Here is an 18,702-nt window from a genome sequence, read left to right as displayed (position 1 = left end):
ACATTGGGAACACATCAAGGTACTCCTCGAACGTCAGAACTGACGTCAGCGTCAGATACGTAGCAAAAATATCTTTTTATAGATTATTCAAACATGGTCCAGATTTTAAAATAAATATTTTTCTATTGTCTTTTATTTCTTGGGCAATCCAGTTTCGCTACTGGCACTATGCCACTGATGGCACAGCCACATGACTTCTACATTATTTTTCTAAGTTAATTTCATGTCATCGAAATGACTAGTTAACTTGAGCAATAATAATGCATTTTCCTAAGTATGTAGGACACCTCCTGGACAAAATGCAATGGTTCTGAAAAGACACCAACGCCTCAAAAGACAAACAGAACGCTCATTTACACAGGGGCAGCAATGAAGATATCTTAAAATGTATATTAGGCTGCAAAGGATGTTCAGCGCATCCCATAACAGCCTTAAATGTACACCAAAGTGCATGAATGCAATTTATGGAGCATTACTGAGTCCAGCTCCTGGCAAGGGACGGTTTAACGGATACATAGTGGGTGACAAATCTACCATAGTTATATGAATTTAAGATCACATAGTAGAAAATGACAGTTACTGATCCTGCAAAACTTCCGTGTCTTCAGCATTTCAAAACATTTTCCCAGTGTCTGTTTCTGCTGAGATATATACAAAATCACAACATTCTCTGAAAGCCTTGAGCGAAATTGTTGTGAAAAGTAATCACAAAGATAAAAGTTATTGGAATTCTCATACGAAAACATACTAAGTGGCGCAAATCTAGCTGAAATAAGAAGAGGAACAATTACCGAATCTGTCAGCCATTTGTTTTAATCGTTCATTGGATTTGAGTCCAGCTGGCTGTGTCAACATTTATTGCCTATTTCTAATTGCCTTAAGAAGCTGTCTTCTTGAATTGCAATAGTCCAAGGTAGATAGGTATATCCGTGGTGTTCCTAGGAAAGGAATGCCAAGATTTTGACTCAGCTACACGGAAGGTATGGTGATATAGTTCCAAGTCAGTATGTGTGGCTTGAAGGGAACTTGCTGTTGGTGGTGCTCCTATGCATCTGCTGTCCTTTTTGTCCTGCATGATGATGGTCACTGATTTGGAAGATGCTGTTGAGTAAATCTTAGTGAGTTTCTGCAGCACATCATGTCAATTGTACAAACTGCTATCAATGTGCACTAATGGTGAAATTACTTCATGTTTATGGTGGTAGATGGGGTGCCATTCAAGCAGGTTGCTTTGTTCTGAATGGTGTCAAGCTTCTTGGGTGTTGCTGGCACTGAACTTATTCAGGCAAGTAGAAAATATTCTATCACAGTCTTGATTTACACCTTTGGGGCATCAAAAGGGGAACTATTCATTTCAGAATTCCTAGTCTTTGATCTTCTCTTGTAGCCACTGTATTTAAATGACTAGTTCGGTTTCTGTTCAATGGTAATCCCCACAATGTCAATAGTGGGGGATTCAGCAGTGGTAATGCTATTGAATATTAAGGAAAAACTGGTAATTTATCTTTTTTTGGAGATGATCAGCCTGGCAATTGTGTAATGTGATGTCAGGAGAACAGAATATTGAATGGAATATCTCCGGAATTGACTTGGAACCTCAACTGAAGTGGAATCTTGAAAGATAGCCAGGGGCATACAAAAAAACAAGTAGATGCAATGGATCAATAGATATAACAGATAAAATGCATTGTACACATTTATAATGTACTGTACCAGCAGAACAAATGAGTAAACACAACAAACACAATAAACAGGAGTTGGAGTAGACAATATGGCCTATCAAGCCTGATCCTCCATTCAACACAATCATGGCTGATCTTGGTCCTCAACTCAACTGTCTTACCTGCTCCCCGTTTCCCTTGATTATCTCGGAGACCAAAAATATCTACTGCAGTGCTCCATGTATTCAATGATGGAGAGTCCACACTACACACTATATATTATTGACATAAAATATAAACATACTAAATATTACACATAAGATATAATGGCTGATAATGTGGTGCTGCAAGAGCACAGCAGGTCAGGCAGCATCCGAGGAGCAGGAGAATCTATGTTTCGGGCATAAACCCTTCATCAGGAATCAGCCTCACTCCTGATAAAGAGCTTATGCCAAAACATTGATTCTCCTGCTCCTCAGATGCTGCCTGACCTCCTGTGCTTTTTCCAGTACCACACTCTCGACTTTGATCTCCAACATCTGCAGTCCTCACTTTCTCCATATATGATGTGTGATATGAATATATTATGAATGTTTTACTGGGAAATTCAAAGGCTTTTGGGGTAATGGCAGACATGTCTGAAGCAATAAAGACAAAATATTGAAGATGATGGAAATCTAAAACAAACATGCTGAAGAAACTCAGCAGGTCTGGCAGCATCTGTGGAGAAATAAACAGAATTGACAATACAAACTGAAGAAGTCATACCAAACCTAAAACATTAACTCTGTTTCCCTCTCCACAAATGCTGCCAAACCTGCTAAATTTCTCCAATATTTTCTATGCCTGAATAGTCAGAAAAGGGTAGACTTGTACTGATATTGAACCTGATGTGTCATTAAGATGTCTCAAAGTTTATTACAAACAATGAAGTCTTCTTGATATGTAGTAATTCGTAAAATGTTACCAAAAGATTTAGCAATACTGACAGCTCATTCGCAACTTAAACTGATTCTGGGCACTGACTTGGAATCAATGCTAATCCATTTGAGTGACCAGAGAGCAGACCATACCACAATTGCTTCAGAAAAGACAATCGAGTCTTCTTTGTCAATTCCATTCAAGTATGGTCACGACATTCTGTTTGCCAATGTAAGTCGAATTTTCAATTCAATGTAATAATTTTCAACTAATTTCTCACAACTATTAATCCTCTGTAAATGACCATACATTAAAAAATGCTTCATTGGCTATAGAACGCTTTGAGATGCCCAGATATTTTCAAAAGCAGTCTTTCTTTTCTCTAAGTTGTTGGAACTAACTTGATCAATGATAATGTTTACTCAAAGGATTTCTGTAAGCACTTGCTGAGAATATTTATCCATCAGAGCATTAATGCTGTATTAGAGTTAAGTGCATTGAATAGATTAGTAGAGCTATTTTGATGGAATGTCATTGACATAGAGGATAACATTCAAATAATTCAAGAATTATTCACCATGAAAAATCCCTATTTACATGGCTTTTTCTACTGAGCAATCAGGTTGCCTGCAATTCACTACTTTTCTCAGCTGATATAATTTAAGCAAAAACCCTATATCTTATGCAGAAGACATTTAATGTATCTCCACTTTTCTAATCTCACAGAACCAGATTTTTCTACCAGTTTCAGCTAATTATAAAATGGATCATTTGGCAATTGACTGTAACTTATCTTCATTTGCAGTTAAAACAGAACTATTCAGTACAGAACATCACACATCAAATGCTGAAATACAATAAAGCTGACAATAACTTAAACGACAACTAAGGCTTGGAAAATTAGGGAGCAAACCAGAAACTGTCCCATCACATCCATTTTTTAAAATAAAAAGAATGACTTCAAGGCAACAACTGATTGGCTTGGAGGCTTAGGAGTGATCGAAACATACTTACAAATATACTTCAAGTGAAAAGTGAAATACTAAACTGAAAAAAAGTCAAGAGTTATGCAACAAAGTTTACTCACTTGCTCCACATAAAGATTGTCACAGACTTTGGTTGTTGCACAGTTTTCCTTTCTGGAGATAGACTTGTGCTGTGATGCAATTCACTTAAGAGTGAACAACCTTCTGATATTTCGTCCAACACCATTCTTGATATGTGAATTGGATGGTGAACACAAATACATCCTTTGAATGTAAATTCTTTCTGTTTTATTTTTAAAATCCATTCAAGGTATTAGAATACTGTTGTGATCCGAGCTGATGGTAATACTGAATGAAAAGAGAAAATTCTGAAAAATTCAGCTAGTCTTGACGGCGTTTGTGGGGAGAGAAACAGAGTTAACATTTTAAATATGATTGAGTGACTCAAAACATTAACTCTGAGTTTCAACAGCATTTTAGATCATAAGATATAAGAGCAGAATTAGTCCATTCAGTACATTGAATACAGTCTGCCATTTAGTCATGACTGATATTTTTCTCAATCCCATTCTCCTACCTTCTCCGTAACCCTTGATGCCCTCATGCATCAAAAACCTACCTATCTCTGTGTTAAAAAGGCTCAATGACTTGGCCTCCATGGCTCTCTGTGGCCATGAGTTCTACAGATTAACCACACTCTAGCTGAAAGAAATTCCTCCTCAGTTCCAAAAGGTTGTCCCTTCACTTTGAGGCTGTGTATTTGGCTCCAAGTCTCCCTACTAATAGAAGCATCATCCCCACATCCATTCTATCCAGGATCCTCTGTAGTCTTCATTTCAATGAGTTCCCTCTCATCCTTATAAACTCCATTGAGTACAGCCCCAAAGTGCCCAACTTTTCCTCTTATGACAAGCCCTTCACCCTCAAGACCATTCTTGTAAATCTCCTCTATTCCCCTCCAATACCAGCACATCCGTCCTTAAATATGGGGCATAAAACTGCTCACAAATGCCAAATGCATCTGATCACAGCCTTAAACAGCCTCAGTAGTACATCTCTGCTCTTGCTTCAAAAGGGACAACCCTCCTGAAAGGAATGCTAACATTGTATGTACGTAATTGACACTGAACCTTCATATTTACTTTATGTTATGAAGTTGAACGTGTGTACTGTACCTTTAAGGCAGAGCCAATGCTGTTCTGAACTGAGAGCTTACAAGCACCTGTGTATATGGCTGGATGGCAGTGCCAGAATGTACTGGAAATTTAAAAATATGTAACTTTTGGCTGTGAAAAAGATACATGAGTTTTGGTTACTGTTTTGACAACAATTCAAATTTAACAGTTTATGTATGTCCCAGGATACGAAAACCCAATCAAGTTTGAATTTACTGTTTTGCCAACATCGAACCAATGAGATGATCCATTGTTGAGGGGGTATAAGAATGTGGAATTTTGAAATTTGGTCAGAGACCAACTGCCATAGAAAAAGAAACTGCTGGAGAGCTAATTGCCCATCTAAAATCTTACTCTCAAAGAAATTAGAAAACACTCGCTATCACAAGTACTTTTTCATGTGAAACATACTCGCAGTAAAAAGAACGAGGACAATACCGGGAGATCCTCAGCCAGAAGAGTGAAGACACAGAAGAAGAAAGAGACTGGGTGGTTTTAAATTTAAGTTGATGTAATTTTAATAATTCTCTTATTGGAACAGCATATTGTTATAGAGTTGGAGGCAGATAGTAAGCAGTTAAGAGAAATGGAAGCTTAGATTTGTGAATAGTTGCTGCTGAATATTCACTTTTAGAATTAAAAAATCAATTAAAGTTATTGTGTTTAAATAGTGGAATCTGTCACTCATATGTTAACAGATTACTGAGGTGAGGGGAGCTTTTCTGGGTGTTCGTTTTAATTAACAAAGGAGTTCACCTCCATCTTATAACAGTTTGAGGTGTCAGGTCCGGGATTTAGATAGATTTGGACAGGTTTAGACAGATCCAGTCTGAGATTTGAACAGATTTGGGGTATGAAAGATCCCAGCAGATTTAAACACTTGATTAGTGTCCTGGATTATTAAATAAAACTTAGGTGAGAAAATTTGTTTAATTTCAGTTACTTGTGATTGGTGAAATTAAAAATGAGAGAAATGGCTCTTAAGATTGCTAAAGAGGTTCTGGGGTTTGAAGATGCTTCCCAAATTTGCCCAGAAATCGTAATGGAGTTGGTCAAGCACTTAGGTGTATCAGAGACACAGATAAGTGCAGTAGAGTTAGAAAAACTTAAATTGCAGATGAGGCAACTGGAGTTAGAAGATAAAGAAAGAAAGAGAAGATTCTTAGCTGAGCAGAAAGAAAGTGAGAGAGAATTTGAACTTCAGAAGTTGCCAATTAGTCAGGAAAGTCAAGCTAACAGGATGGAGATGAAGTGTGAAGGTAGTGATGTATACTAATTTGTTAAAGCATTGCCACATTTTGATGAGAATGATGTTGAAGCCTTTGTTATTTCATTTGAAAGATTGGCTCAATAGATGGAGTGACCAGACAACTTGTGGGTAATGCTAGTTCAGAATAAGCTGGTAAGCAGAACTAGTGAGGTATTTGCAGCATTGTCAGATGAGGGGTCAAGAGATTATGCAGGTGTCAAAAAGGCTGTTTTGAGTGCTTATGAGTTGGTACCAAAAGTATCTAGACAGTGGTTCAGAAACATAAAGAAGGAACCAGAAGCAATTTTGATAGATGGGTGCTGGCCTTAAAAATAGATAAGACATATGAGGCTCTAAGAGAGATTAGTGGTATTTAAAAACTCATTTCTTGAGATGATAAAACCCTATGCGGATGAACAGAAAGTTCAAGGAGTGAGAGGTGCGGCAGAGATGACAGATCATTATGCATTGGTGCATAAAGTGCAAGTTAGCATCCGACAGGAATTTCATCCTGTGAGGGACAGAAATTTGGAGAAGAAGAAATTCTTCACTACAAGACAAAGAGTAGATCACACTTGGAGTAGTTTAAAGCAGGTGAAAAAAAGAAGCCCACGAGGGTGAAAACGAGGTGAAAGGCCTCAGGTGTTTTCATGATGGTAAGGTGGGACACATAAAATCACGGGTGCTGGTCATTGAAGTAAGGCACTGTGGAAAAAGATGTGGTAAAAGAGGTTACGCCAGTGGAATTAGTGGAAGTAGTAAAGGAAACCCCAGTAAAAGTTGAGGAGCTGCAGGAGTGTGCACAGCCTAGGCAGAGGCTGGGTATTGAGTTAGAGCCAGAGCTCTACAAAGACTTAATCTCTGTGGGCAAACTTTACTCAAGAAGGACAGGGGGAGAAGGGAAAGAAATTACAACAGGAGCTAATCAGTCTCCAATAGTAAGTGATGAAAGTATTTACACTCTTTCTGACATGTTACCTGAGAGAGTGGTAATTTATGGAGTAGATGGAGAGAAATTTTGTGTTCCCCTGTATAAGAACTGATTGGAAGGCCAAATCATGACTGGGGAAGTAACAATAGGAGTGATCGACAGAGTGTCAATTACAGGAATACTGTTTGTTCTTGGCAATGATTTAGCAGGATCCAAGGTGAGAGTGATACCCTTTGTTGTGTAGAAGCCAAAGGAAAACCAGGGAACCAAGAGATAAAAATACAAATACCCTGACTCTTTCCAGTGTGTGTAGTAAAAAGATTCCACTGTCATAAGTCCAGCAAGAAGTACATACTAAAGAGAAAGATGAAGGAGTTAAAGTTCAGTTAGCTGATACCCTGTTTGAAGTAATGTGTAGGAAAAACCTAACAGGTAGAGGGTCAGGCAAAAGTGTTTTGTCCTGAAAGGCTAGTGGACGTACAACAGAAAGACGAGACAATAAAAGATATGTAGATGCACACTCAGTAAAGTAATCGAATGTATTCCTGAGGTTTATTATCTTAAAGATAAAATCCTAAGATGAAAATGGAGACCACGGCACATTAGTGCAGAGCAAAAATGGGCAGACGTGCACCAGATTATGTTGCTGGGAGCATATAGACAGGAGGTATTATGGATAGCACATGAATTACCAGTAGGAAGTCATCTCAGTGTGAGGAAGACTCAGCCTAAGGTACTAAAGCATTCCTATTGGCCTGGACTGCACAAGATGTGGTAACATTTTGCTGTACATGTCACATATGCCAAATGGTAAGTAAGCTAAAGGCAGTAATAAAATTAGCACCGTTGTTGCCAATTCCCACATTTGAAGGGCCTTTCATGTGGGTTATGATTGATTTTGTAGGTCCCCTCCCTAAAAGTAAAATAGGAATCAATATTTGCTAACCATAATGGATGTGTCTACCAGATTTCCGGAGGCAATTCCATTTCAGAGTATCAAGGCAAAAAGGATGGTGGAGGAAATCGTAGCTTTCTTTACCTGGTATGGCCTACCCAGAGACATTCAGTCAGACCAAGGGCCTAATTTTACTGCTAGGCTGTTTAAGGAAGTCATGGATAGCTTAGGCATACAGCACTATCCTGAATCTCAGGGAGTCTTGAAAAGGTGGATTCAGAACCTAAAGACCATGTTAAGAGCATATTGTCAGGATTACCAGAATGATTGTGAGAAAGATATCCCATTTGTGCTGTTTGCTATTAGAAATACCCCAAACAAATATACTCAGTTTATTCCCCTTGAGCTAATAGTCAGACTTGAAGTGAGAGGGCCTTTGAAATTAATTAAAGAAAAATTGATAGGACCAAAGTCAGACATCTCACACTTGGATTATGTATCTGAGGTGAGGGAGAGATTAATCTGGGCAGGTAAATTAGCTAAACAGCACCTGAAGAGGGCACAGCTTAGAATGAAGCAGGTGGCAGATAAAAACTCTAAAATTCAGACATTTTCCCATGGGGACAACATGTTAGTATTGTTACCTGTGGTAGGAGATCCCTTCAAAGCCAGGTTTCGTGGTCCCTATCAAATTGAGAAAAAGTTGAGTCAGGTAAACTACGGTAAAGATGCCAGTTAGAAAAAAATACTATATTGGGTACGTCATGTGAATACGTTGAAACCTTACTATAATAAGTAGAGGGAACTGGAGAAACAGTTGTTAGTGTCATGGAGTTTGATGTGCCTCAAAATACTTTAAATAATGAGGAAGTCCTTGAGGAGTGGGATAGATTAGCGAACCATCTGTCTCAGGAGCAAAGAACCGAATTGAAAGGTTTGTTGCAGCAGTATGAGGACATATGCAGGAATAAGATGGGAAAGACTAATACTATTGTGCATGAGGTGGAAATAGGGAATGCTGTTCTGAGAAAATAATGCCCCTACAGGCGTAATCGTCTCAAAGCCACACTGATCCAGATGGAAGTGGATGCGATGCTCAATGAAGATGTCATCGAACTGAGTCAGAGTGAGTAGAGTTCACCAATCGTGTTAGTTCCCAGACTTGAAGGAACTCAATGATTTTGTGTGGACTATCAGAAGGTGAATGCTGTAACAAAATCAGATTCCTATCCAATACCAAGATTGGAGGATTGTATAGAGGAATTTGGACAAGCTACTTACATCATAAAGTTGGACTTACTGCATGGTTATTAGTAGGGATGTTTATCAGAGAAAGCGAAAGATGTTTCTGCATTTGGAACCCCAAATGGGATATCAATTCAAAGTGATGCCCTTTCAAATGAACAACACACCCACCACATCCCAAAAACTCATGAACAGAGTTGTAGCCGGATTAACAAATTCTGCTGTTTATCTCGATGATGCAGTGATCTTTAGCAAGTCATGGAAAGATGACATGGTACAATTGGCAAGCTTTTTGAACAATTATGAGAAGCAAAACTGATAATAAATGTAAAGAAAACAGAATTCGCGAATGCAGGGGTGACATTCTTGGGACATAACATCGGACATGGAAGGTTGACCCCAAGGAATGTGAATACGAAGGCCATTAAGGAATTTCATCCTCAAAGAAAGAGGTGCTTCGATTTTTGGGACCAAACAGATTCTACTGGAAGTTTGTGCCAAACTTCAGCAGCATAGTGGCACTGCTAACAGATTGATTAAAGAAGAACACAAAATTTCAGTGGACAGAACAATGCCAGAACAATACGATAGCCCCACTCTATGTTTGGAAAGTTAAAATCCCATCCAATTACAACCCTATTATTCTTAGAGATATCTGAGATCTTCTTGCATATTTGCTTCTAAATTTCCCGCTGACTATCGGGGCATGTATAATATAAGCCCAGCAAGGTGATCTTCCTTTTCTTATTTCTCAGTTCCACATTCTCAGGAACATCTTCCCTAGGTACAGCCATAAAGTTATCTCTAACTGAAAACACCACTCCCCCTCCTCTCTTGCCACTCTCTCTATCCTTCCTATAGTATCTATACCGTGGAATATTAAGCTGCCAGTCCTGCCCATCCCAGTCCTGAGCCATGTTTCTGTAATAGCCAGGATATCCTCGATCCATGTTCCCAACCATGCCCCAAGATCATTTGCCTTATCTGAAACGGCCTCTTGCATTAAAATAATCAGTGGTTAGCACTGCTGCCTCACAGCACCAGGGACCCAGGTTCGATTCCAGCCTCGGGTGACTGTTCATGTGGAGTTTGCACATTCTCCCCGTGTCTGCGTGGGTTTCCTCAGGTGCTCTGGTTTCCTCCCACAGTCCAAAGATGTGCAGGTTAGGTGAATTGGTCATGCTAAATTGCCCATAGAGTTAGGTGCATTAGTTAGGGGGAAATGGGTCTGGATGGGTTACTCTTTGGAGGGTCGGTGTGGACTAGATGGGCTGAAGGGCCTGTTTCCACACTGTAGGTAATCTAAATGCAGTTTAATAAATAACCCATTCTCTGCTCTTGATTAATTGAGTTGCTCCACTATTTTATTGTACCAGCCTCAGCCTTTTCTCTCTATTGCTTTGGTTCCCACCAGAACCCCAACCCCTCTCTCCAATCCTTTACTAGTTTAAAGCCTCCCGAATCGCACCAGCAAATTACCTCACAAGTATATTGATCCCCTTTCGATTCAGGTGAAACCCATCCATCTTATACAGGTCATTTCTACCCCTGAAGAGACTCCAAAGGTCTAAAAATATGACCTTGTCTCCTGCACTAGCTCCTCAACCCCACATTCATCTGCTCTATCCTCATATTCCTACGCTTACTAGCAAGTGGCACTGGTAGTAGTCCAGGTATTACTACTATCGAGGACCTATTTTTTAACCTCCTGCCTAATTTCCTATATCCTCTCTGCAGAACGTTATCTCTTTCCCTACCTATGTGGTTAATACCAACGTGCACAATGACCTCTTGCAGGTCTCTCTCTCCTTTCAGAATATTCTGCACCCTCTCTGAAACATCCTTGATCCTGGCACCAGGGAGGCAACACACCATCCTGATTTCTCGTTGACAGACACAGAAACATCTGTTTATTACAATCAATTGCTCAGAACTTGACATACCCTTCATTACACTAAACCCAGTCACAGTACCAGAAACCTTGCTGTTAGTGCTATACACTCCTGAGAGGTCATCCCTGACTACAGTATCCAAAATGGCATGTCTGTTTGAGATGGGATAGCCACAGGAGACTCCTGCACTACCTGGCTACTTCTCCTGTCATTCGTAGTGGCTAACCATCTCGCTGATTGTATCTGTGGTTTTTCTGCCTTCCTGAAATTGCCATCCATCACACCCACTTGCTCTTGTAAACTCTTCATTGCCTCGAACTGCCGTTCCAATCAATCCATGCGATCCAATAGAATTCGCACCCAGACACACTGCAGACAGACAGGAACATTCAAATTTTCCCTGATATCCCAGATCTTACAGGAAGTGCACATCTCTGCCCCTTTAACAATAAATAGACCCAGAAGTTATCTAAAAACAAATATAACACTTTGCTCAAAAACGCAGCATTAGCACAGTCTTATTGCGTTGGGATAACTCAATACCAATCCTTAATATTAAAAGTCAATCAAGAGAAAGTTCACAGTGTAATCACGACAAGGAAAAAAAGTGCCCTCACCTTACTCACCATTACAGTCTGAGAAGTGTTATAAGTCTTCAAATCAAACTCTGAGCTGACCAGGCTCAAAATCCAGAAGTTGCCCTCTTCTACACTTTCAGGCAGGGTTTTTTTTCTCAAATCACTGATACCTCTACAGTTACACAAGAAAGCTGGATATTGGACCTCCTACTTCAGCTGTGAAACTTCACTGCTTTGTTATTTTAGTGAAACCCCGATAACCAGAGCCCTTGTGTAATTTCTCAGTCTGACAGGTGTGAAACGACACTTGTTAGCTGCTTCATTAAAAGCCGAACTCCGAGCTTTATGCAATTCCTCAGTCTCCGACCTTGCCACATGATCGCTCTCCCGAAACTCTCTCCTTCCTCCTTTTTAAAGGATTTTTTTTATGTTCCAAAAGCAATGCATAACTTGTTTAAAATAAAAATTACTGCCCCAAGGAATGATGTGAAGGAGCTGGTTTTAGACTGGGGTGGACAAAGTTAGAAATCACACAACACCAGGTTATAGCCCAATAGTTGTATTTGGAAGCACTAGCTTTCGGAGCACTGCTCCTTCATCAGGTAGCAAAAGATTACAGTATCATACAACTGAAATGGTATATTGTTCATCTTTTAACTGTAATCTTTAAATTCTGTTGTTATGATCCTGTCCCACAGCTACCTGCTGAAGGAGCAGTGATCCGAATGCTAGTGCTTCCAAACAACCCTGTTGAGCTATAACCTGGTGTGGTGTGATTTTTAACTTTGCCCCAAGGAAGTGGGTAAATCTAACTGAGTGCTGAAAAACCCTCAAAACAAAGAGCGGCTCTCATAGATACAACCCTCTTCCGTTCACCAGATATACACAATACACGTGGACAGTCACAACTGAGTTGGATTAGTCATGTACCAGAAAGCTTGACGCCATGATTTGCTTACTAAAGTGAATCTTCTGTGGACCACTCAAGTCTGGGATGCACTCTCACAGCAGTCAAAGGAAGCATGACAATGGCACACTGAAGGTCTCACTTAAAGGTTTTGATATGAAGACCACATGTTGGAAAAAAAATCATCCAAGGTCGCTGCATCTGGCACAATCAAGTAAAGCTGCTACTTCCTCCAAAAGCCAGTACTGACCAGCGGCAGAAAGAAAACACATGGAGAGAAAATCCTAAGTCAGGAGCTCATCCAAAACTCAGTTGTCCAAGGTACTCTGTCCTATTTGCAGCAGAAACTCCCAGGTGCAGCTCAGCTTTAACAGTCGTCTACATGCCCACTAAACAAACACTTCTGATCATGGATATCATAACCTGAAGAATGAATATAACAGCTGAGATCAATTAACTACCTGTCACTTGGGTGAATATTTTGCCTGTGGATGTACACCAGATTACGAAACAACATAAAGATCTTTTCTTTCTGCAACAAACAGTTCTTATGCAGTTTAGAGCAAACATTCACCTACCCACAAATTCCTGAAGGCGACAGTTTAGATATACATTGCAGTCTCAAAACATCTTCAAAGGCTCTTGGGCACAGTTTGTGTTTGTAAAACTGACTTCAGCAGATTCAAGATTTTTTTTAGATAACTTGCTTAATAGCTAATACTGCATATCTCTTTTCTAAATATTGTTAGTGCATTTAATATTTCTGATGTCTTTTTTTCACATGTACCTTTCAGAGACATTAACATTAATTTAAGTCAATGAGGATTCCTGTGGGAAATCTCACCCTCAGAAGGTTTGAAAATAAACTCCAGACAACCTGGTGTTACCACAATGGTGGGTTGTCAGATCCCTCAGTTATTTTGACACCTGCCTTCATCATGAAAACTCTTCTGTTGGGATTGAAATTGAAAGAATATATTGTTACATAAGCAGAAAGTTGCCTTCATATTTTTTTTCTTTAAAAGTGAGCCAAACTGGTTATCAGTAACTCTTAATTATTATTTATTGCTATTAACCAATGGTATTAACACTAGATTAATAATCCAGAAACCCAAGTAAGGTTCTGGGGCCCCAGTTTCAAATCTCACCAAGGTAGATAGTGGAATTGGAATCTAATTTTAAAAATCCAGGATAAGAGTCAAATGATAACCATGAAACCATTACCAGTTGGAAAGATCAACTTGTTTCACTAATATCCTTTAGGGAAGAAAGTCTGCCACTCTGATCTGGTCTGGCCTAATTGTGAGTTGAGAGTGAGGTGCTGGAAAAGCAGGTCAAGCAGCATCTGAGGAGCAGGAGAATTGTTGTTTCGGGCAAGAGCCCTTCATCAGGAATTCCTGATGAAGGGCTCTTGCCCGAAACATCAATTCTCCTGCTCCTCAGATGTTGCCTGGCCTGCTGCGTTTTTACAGCACCCCACTCTCGACTCTGAACTCCATCATCTGAAGTCCTCTCTTTGGCCTACATGTGACTCCTGCCCCACTGAAATGGTATTTACTCTCAACTACCCTCTGGGCAATTTAGGGATCGGCAATAAATATTGGCCTGGCCAGTGACTCCTACATTCAGTGAATGAAAAAAAAGGAGTTAAATTGATTTTTGATCCCTGTCGAGAATATGAATCTGGCAAATGTTTAACTTTTTCTTGTAGCTTGAAGCTGGGTGCCTAAGGAAGGGTGATGCAATAAAAGCAATATGAGATGCCAACCAACATTTCACAAAGCTACTGTTGTTCTGTCCTTTTGCACTGTACAAACGAGGATGGAACAGTCCCATTTATAAGGATCCAGCCCACCTTTTGCCAGACCATCATGTTCAGTTTCAGCTACATGTTTATGAACTTAAAACACTTTGTTTCTCTCTTCGTAGATGCTGCCTCAAATGTTGAGTATTTTCAGCATCTTCCATTTTCAACTAAGATCCCTGCCTCACAGTGCCAGGGACCTGTGTTCAATTCCAGCCTTGGATGACTGTGTGGAGTTTACACATTCTCCTCATGTATGCATGAGTTTCAGCCAGGTATTCCAGTCTCCTCCCACAATCCAAAGATGCATTGGTTGGGTGGATTAACCATGGTAAATGAAGGGTTATGGGGAAAGCGAAGGGGGAAGGATCTGGTGGGATGCTCTTCTGAGAATCAGCATAGACTCAAGGACCAAATTGCTCCTTTCCACACTGTAGAAATTCTATAATTTCCAGCAGTTTTTAAAAAAATTGTTATTGGAGTTCTACCCACCCATATTCTACTTCCACCACGGCGAAGAGAACGAAATTTTCGTTCTGAAGAAGGGTCACTGGACTCGAAACATTAACTCTGGTTTCGCTCCACGGGTGCTGCCAGACCCGCTGAGCTTCTCCAGCAATTTGTGTTTTTGGCTTCAGAACGAAAACTTATTCATTTTGAAGAGATTTGTTGTATGCTCAACATTTATGAAAATTGTCAGGTCCCGGTCAATTCTAAATACGAATCTATTTGAGATAATGAATATCAGAACAGACGCCTCACAGTACAACCAAAATCAGCGGAGCGGGTCGGAGTGTTGTGAGGCGGGGCGGGGCAGGGTGGGGGGCCGCGTGCTTCTGCGTCACCAACTGTTTGCTTTCAAACACGGCGCACGCGCCTAAGCTTACGGTCAAAGGTACCGCAGCATCTGGAGTGTAGGAGGAGTACCTGTCCGTAGCTTTAAAAGTAAGTAGAAACGATAAGTCAAGGTTTTGGAAAATTTTATTACTTTCACTATCTGTTGTAGCCTAAGTTTTAGGCATTGTACAAATATTAGATTATGTTTGTGTCCGCTTTGTAGACATGAGTAGTAATTAATAAACATTCCTCAGTATAAGCATAAATGACCTACGATAAATAAATGACTTATTAGGGGAATTCATCTGGTATAGTGAGCGTTTGCCTGATGATGTGGCACTCACTTCCAATATAGAATGCTTAAATTTCCATGATTTTTTTTCACTGAATAAACAATAATCGTACCGAGGTACACGTATGGGTAATCATTTTTATTGGCCATTTGAATTCCACTGTTTGAACACTAGAGATCCCTAACCTCACTAATTCAAAAATAGGCACACTTAAAAATCAAACTATTTAGTAGCAAAAGAGTAAACAGGTGAGCTTCTCCTTTTATACAGATCCTTGTATGAATGCAGAATAGCCCAAACTGATTTACTGAAGTCTAATGTTGGACTCCCAGTCATTACCTCAAAGGTCTGCTCCCCTCCCCCCCCCCCCCCCAAAAAAAAATCAAAATGAGATATTGCTGGATACCAAGACACATTATAGACAGATGTATTATTATTGTTAAAGAGATCCTCCTTGGGTTGATTACTTTAACAAAGTTTGAGATGAAGAATATTTTTGCTCTTCCCGTTTGTTAATTGCTACTGCTGTTTTGGAGTTTGCGTTTTAAATCGTTAGACAAAAAGCAGTGTTTTCAATAAGAATTCCCCCGCATAGGTGCTTTTAAGAGCAAGAGCAGCAGAAGTGAGGAGAAACCCATGAATCTAAGTTAATCAAACACCATGGGAGTTATCTAGACCCCACTCACTGGTGTGTGCATTTTGATATTTGGTGATATCTCATTCTCTGCAATAGACAAAGCAGCTGAAGCTTTTGCTCCGCCTACAAGACAAGTAAAGGTATGTGGAGCATACTGTAATGCCTTGTACCCAGGAATATTTAAAACCTAGTCTTATCCTTCCTTGGGTCGAGAGTATGGTGCTGGAAAAGCACAACAGGTCAGGCAGCATCTGAGGAGCAGGAGAATCGATTTTTTGGGCATAAAACTCTACTATTGCCTCAATTTTTAACTAAAGTTATTATCAACAGTAGATGTAAAATAAACAATCATTTAGAATAAATTACTATCTGTGGAAAGTGTTCCAACGTCCTGCAATCCTTTGCATGTAGAGATGCTTCCAGCTTAGTTCTTGAAAGAGTCAAAATTAGAGTGGTGCTGGAAAAGCACAGCAGGTCAGGCAGCAGCAGAGGAGTAGGAAAATTGACATTCGGGCAAAAGCCCTTCATCAGGAACGAGGCCTCATCCCTGATGAAGGGCTTTTGCCCGAAATGTCGATTTTCCTGCTCCTCTGAATCTGCCTGACCTGCTGTGCTTTTCCAGCACCACTCTAATCTTGAGTCTAATCTCCAGCATCTGCAGTACCCACCTCCACTTAATTCTTGAAACGTCTAGTTCTAATATGTTGGTTATGTTCTGAATCAGAAACCGTTTATCTCTATATACACAATCAATTTTGTTTAATATTGTGAAAACTGTGATCAAATTACCCCTTGATTTTCTTAACTCAAGGGAATACAACCTTAGCTTGTGTAAATTCTTCCTTCAGAATTTAATTTTTAAAGTTCAAGCATTGTCTTGTTGAACCTACGCCTCTGTGCATAGTGGCAGAATGTGTACTATCTGCAAGGTGCACTGCAACTACTCAATAAGCCTCCTCACTGTCATTTTCCAAAGCTGCTACTTAGAAGGATATAGACAGCAGATGTTTGGGAATACTATCACTTGCTGGTTTGCCTATATACCCTCTTGACGTGGAACATTATCACTGTTCCTTACCTACCACTGGACAGTGAACCTGAAATTCCCTTCCTAATGGCACCATTTTCTCAGGAGCAAGCTGGGGATGAGCAACAAATTCTGACCTTGCAGAAATGCTCACATCTTTGGAACAAATCAAAACATATGTAAAATCTGGCATTCAATTAGCCTTTGATTATTGTCTGTGCCTGTCCATTACAGAATAGCAGAATCATTTCAATGCAGAAAGAGACCATTTGGCCTAGTTTGTCTGTGGCTGTCCAATTTAGCATTGGCAAAGTGCCATTCTCCTGTCTTTTATCTATAATCCTGCCCATTGTTTCTATTCAAACAATCATCTAATGCCCTCTTCAGTGCCTCAGTGGATCCTGCTTCCACCACCCTTCCAAGCAATGCATTATAAATCTGAATTAGTTGCAGTGTGAAAAGTTTTTTTGCTCACATTTGATATTCTTCCAAATCACAAATCTGTGTAGTTTCAATCTTGCTGATTTTTGGAAGTAAGAATAGTATTTCCCACTTACTCTGAACAGACTATTATGATTTTGAAAATTTCTGCTAAATCTTCACTTCGTCTTTGCCTGTCCAAGGACAACAGTCCCGACATCTCTAATCTTGTTCATGACTGAAATTTGTCATCCTGGAATGGTTCTTGCAAACGTCTTCTGCACTCTCTCCAACATGTTTCCTTCGAGAAGTGTAGCATGCAGTGCTCTGGCTGAGGTCCAATCAATGTCAAACATTGTGGTGCCGGAAAAGCACAGCTGGTCAGGCAGCATTGGAGGAGTAGCCCCCTTGAGCCCCTCCACAGTCCTGATGAAGAGCTTATGCTCAATGTCAACTTTGCTGCTCTTCGGATGCTGCCTGACTGGCTGTGCTTTTCCAACACCACACGTTTTGAGTGATTTCCAGCATCTGCAGTCCTCACTTTTTCCTGAGGTCCAATCAATGTCTAATACAAGTTCAGTATAGATGCGAAGTATTCATTCCAAACCTGAACCATGCTCCCCATCTCCATGTGTCTCTCTCTTTTTCATCCTTAATTGTCCTACTTCTTTTACCATCCTTTTAATATTTATGTACCCTGTAGAAGACTTCAAGATTTCATTTTACTTAGCTGCCACTCTGTTTTGATGTTACCTCTGCTTTTTCACCTCCTTTTGAATCTTCTTCATTTAGCTTTGGTCTCGATTGTATTTTCTACCTGACATAAGCTTACTTTTTTTTCTTTCCTTTAATGTTTATCTCTTTTCTCAGCCAGGGAACTCTAGATTTGTTTGCCCTGAAAATAGCCTGTTGTTTACCTACATTTTATGTCCCCAACTTTTGACTTCAGTTTATCCAGTTCAGTTCTGTTCCTGCCCATTGATGTCAGCTCTCCCTTACTTAATTATTTTACTCTGTTTTGTTCATTATTCTTTTTTAACCATCATCCTAAATTTTATGACACATTAACAATTATACTACCTTTAAATGCTCCCCCCTCCCAATTGATCTACTTGGCATAGTTCATTCTGAAGAACACATTGCTAGATCTGTTTCTGTGTCATTGGAATGGAGACATAGTGATGTCAAAAATTCTCTTAAGTACAAACTAGGAATGCCTACTAATACACATTAAACCTATATTT

At 39.8% G+C, this 18,702-nt stretch overlaps 1 protein-coding gene across 1 annotated transcript in view; it reads left to right on the top strand.

Moving 5' to 3' along the window:
- Positions 1-15,145: 15,145 nt before the first annotated feature.
- Positions 15,146-18,702, top strand: part of LOC122555930 (spermatogenesis-associated protein 16-like) — a 131,186-nt gene continuing 127,629 nt past the window's right edge. Inside the window, exon 1 of the mRNA XM_043702210.1 lies at positions 15,146-15,189. The gene's annotated coding sequence lies outside the window, so the exon portion shown is untranslated. The remainder of the gene's footprint in view (positions 15,190-18,702) is intronic.

The sequence above is a fragment of the Chiloscyllium plagiosum genome, chromosome 13 (genome assembly GCF_004010195.1).
Source record: "Chiloscyllium plagiosum isolate BGI_BamShark_2017 chromosome 13, ASM401019v2, whole genome shotgun sequence".
In the NCBI taxonomy this organism is placed as follows: Eukaryota; Metazoa; Chordata; class Chondrichthyes; order Orectolobiformes; family Hemiscylliidae; genus Chiloscyllium; species Chiloscyllium plagiosum.
This window is presented reverse-complemented; position numbering and strand designations above follow the sequence as displayed.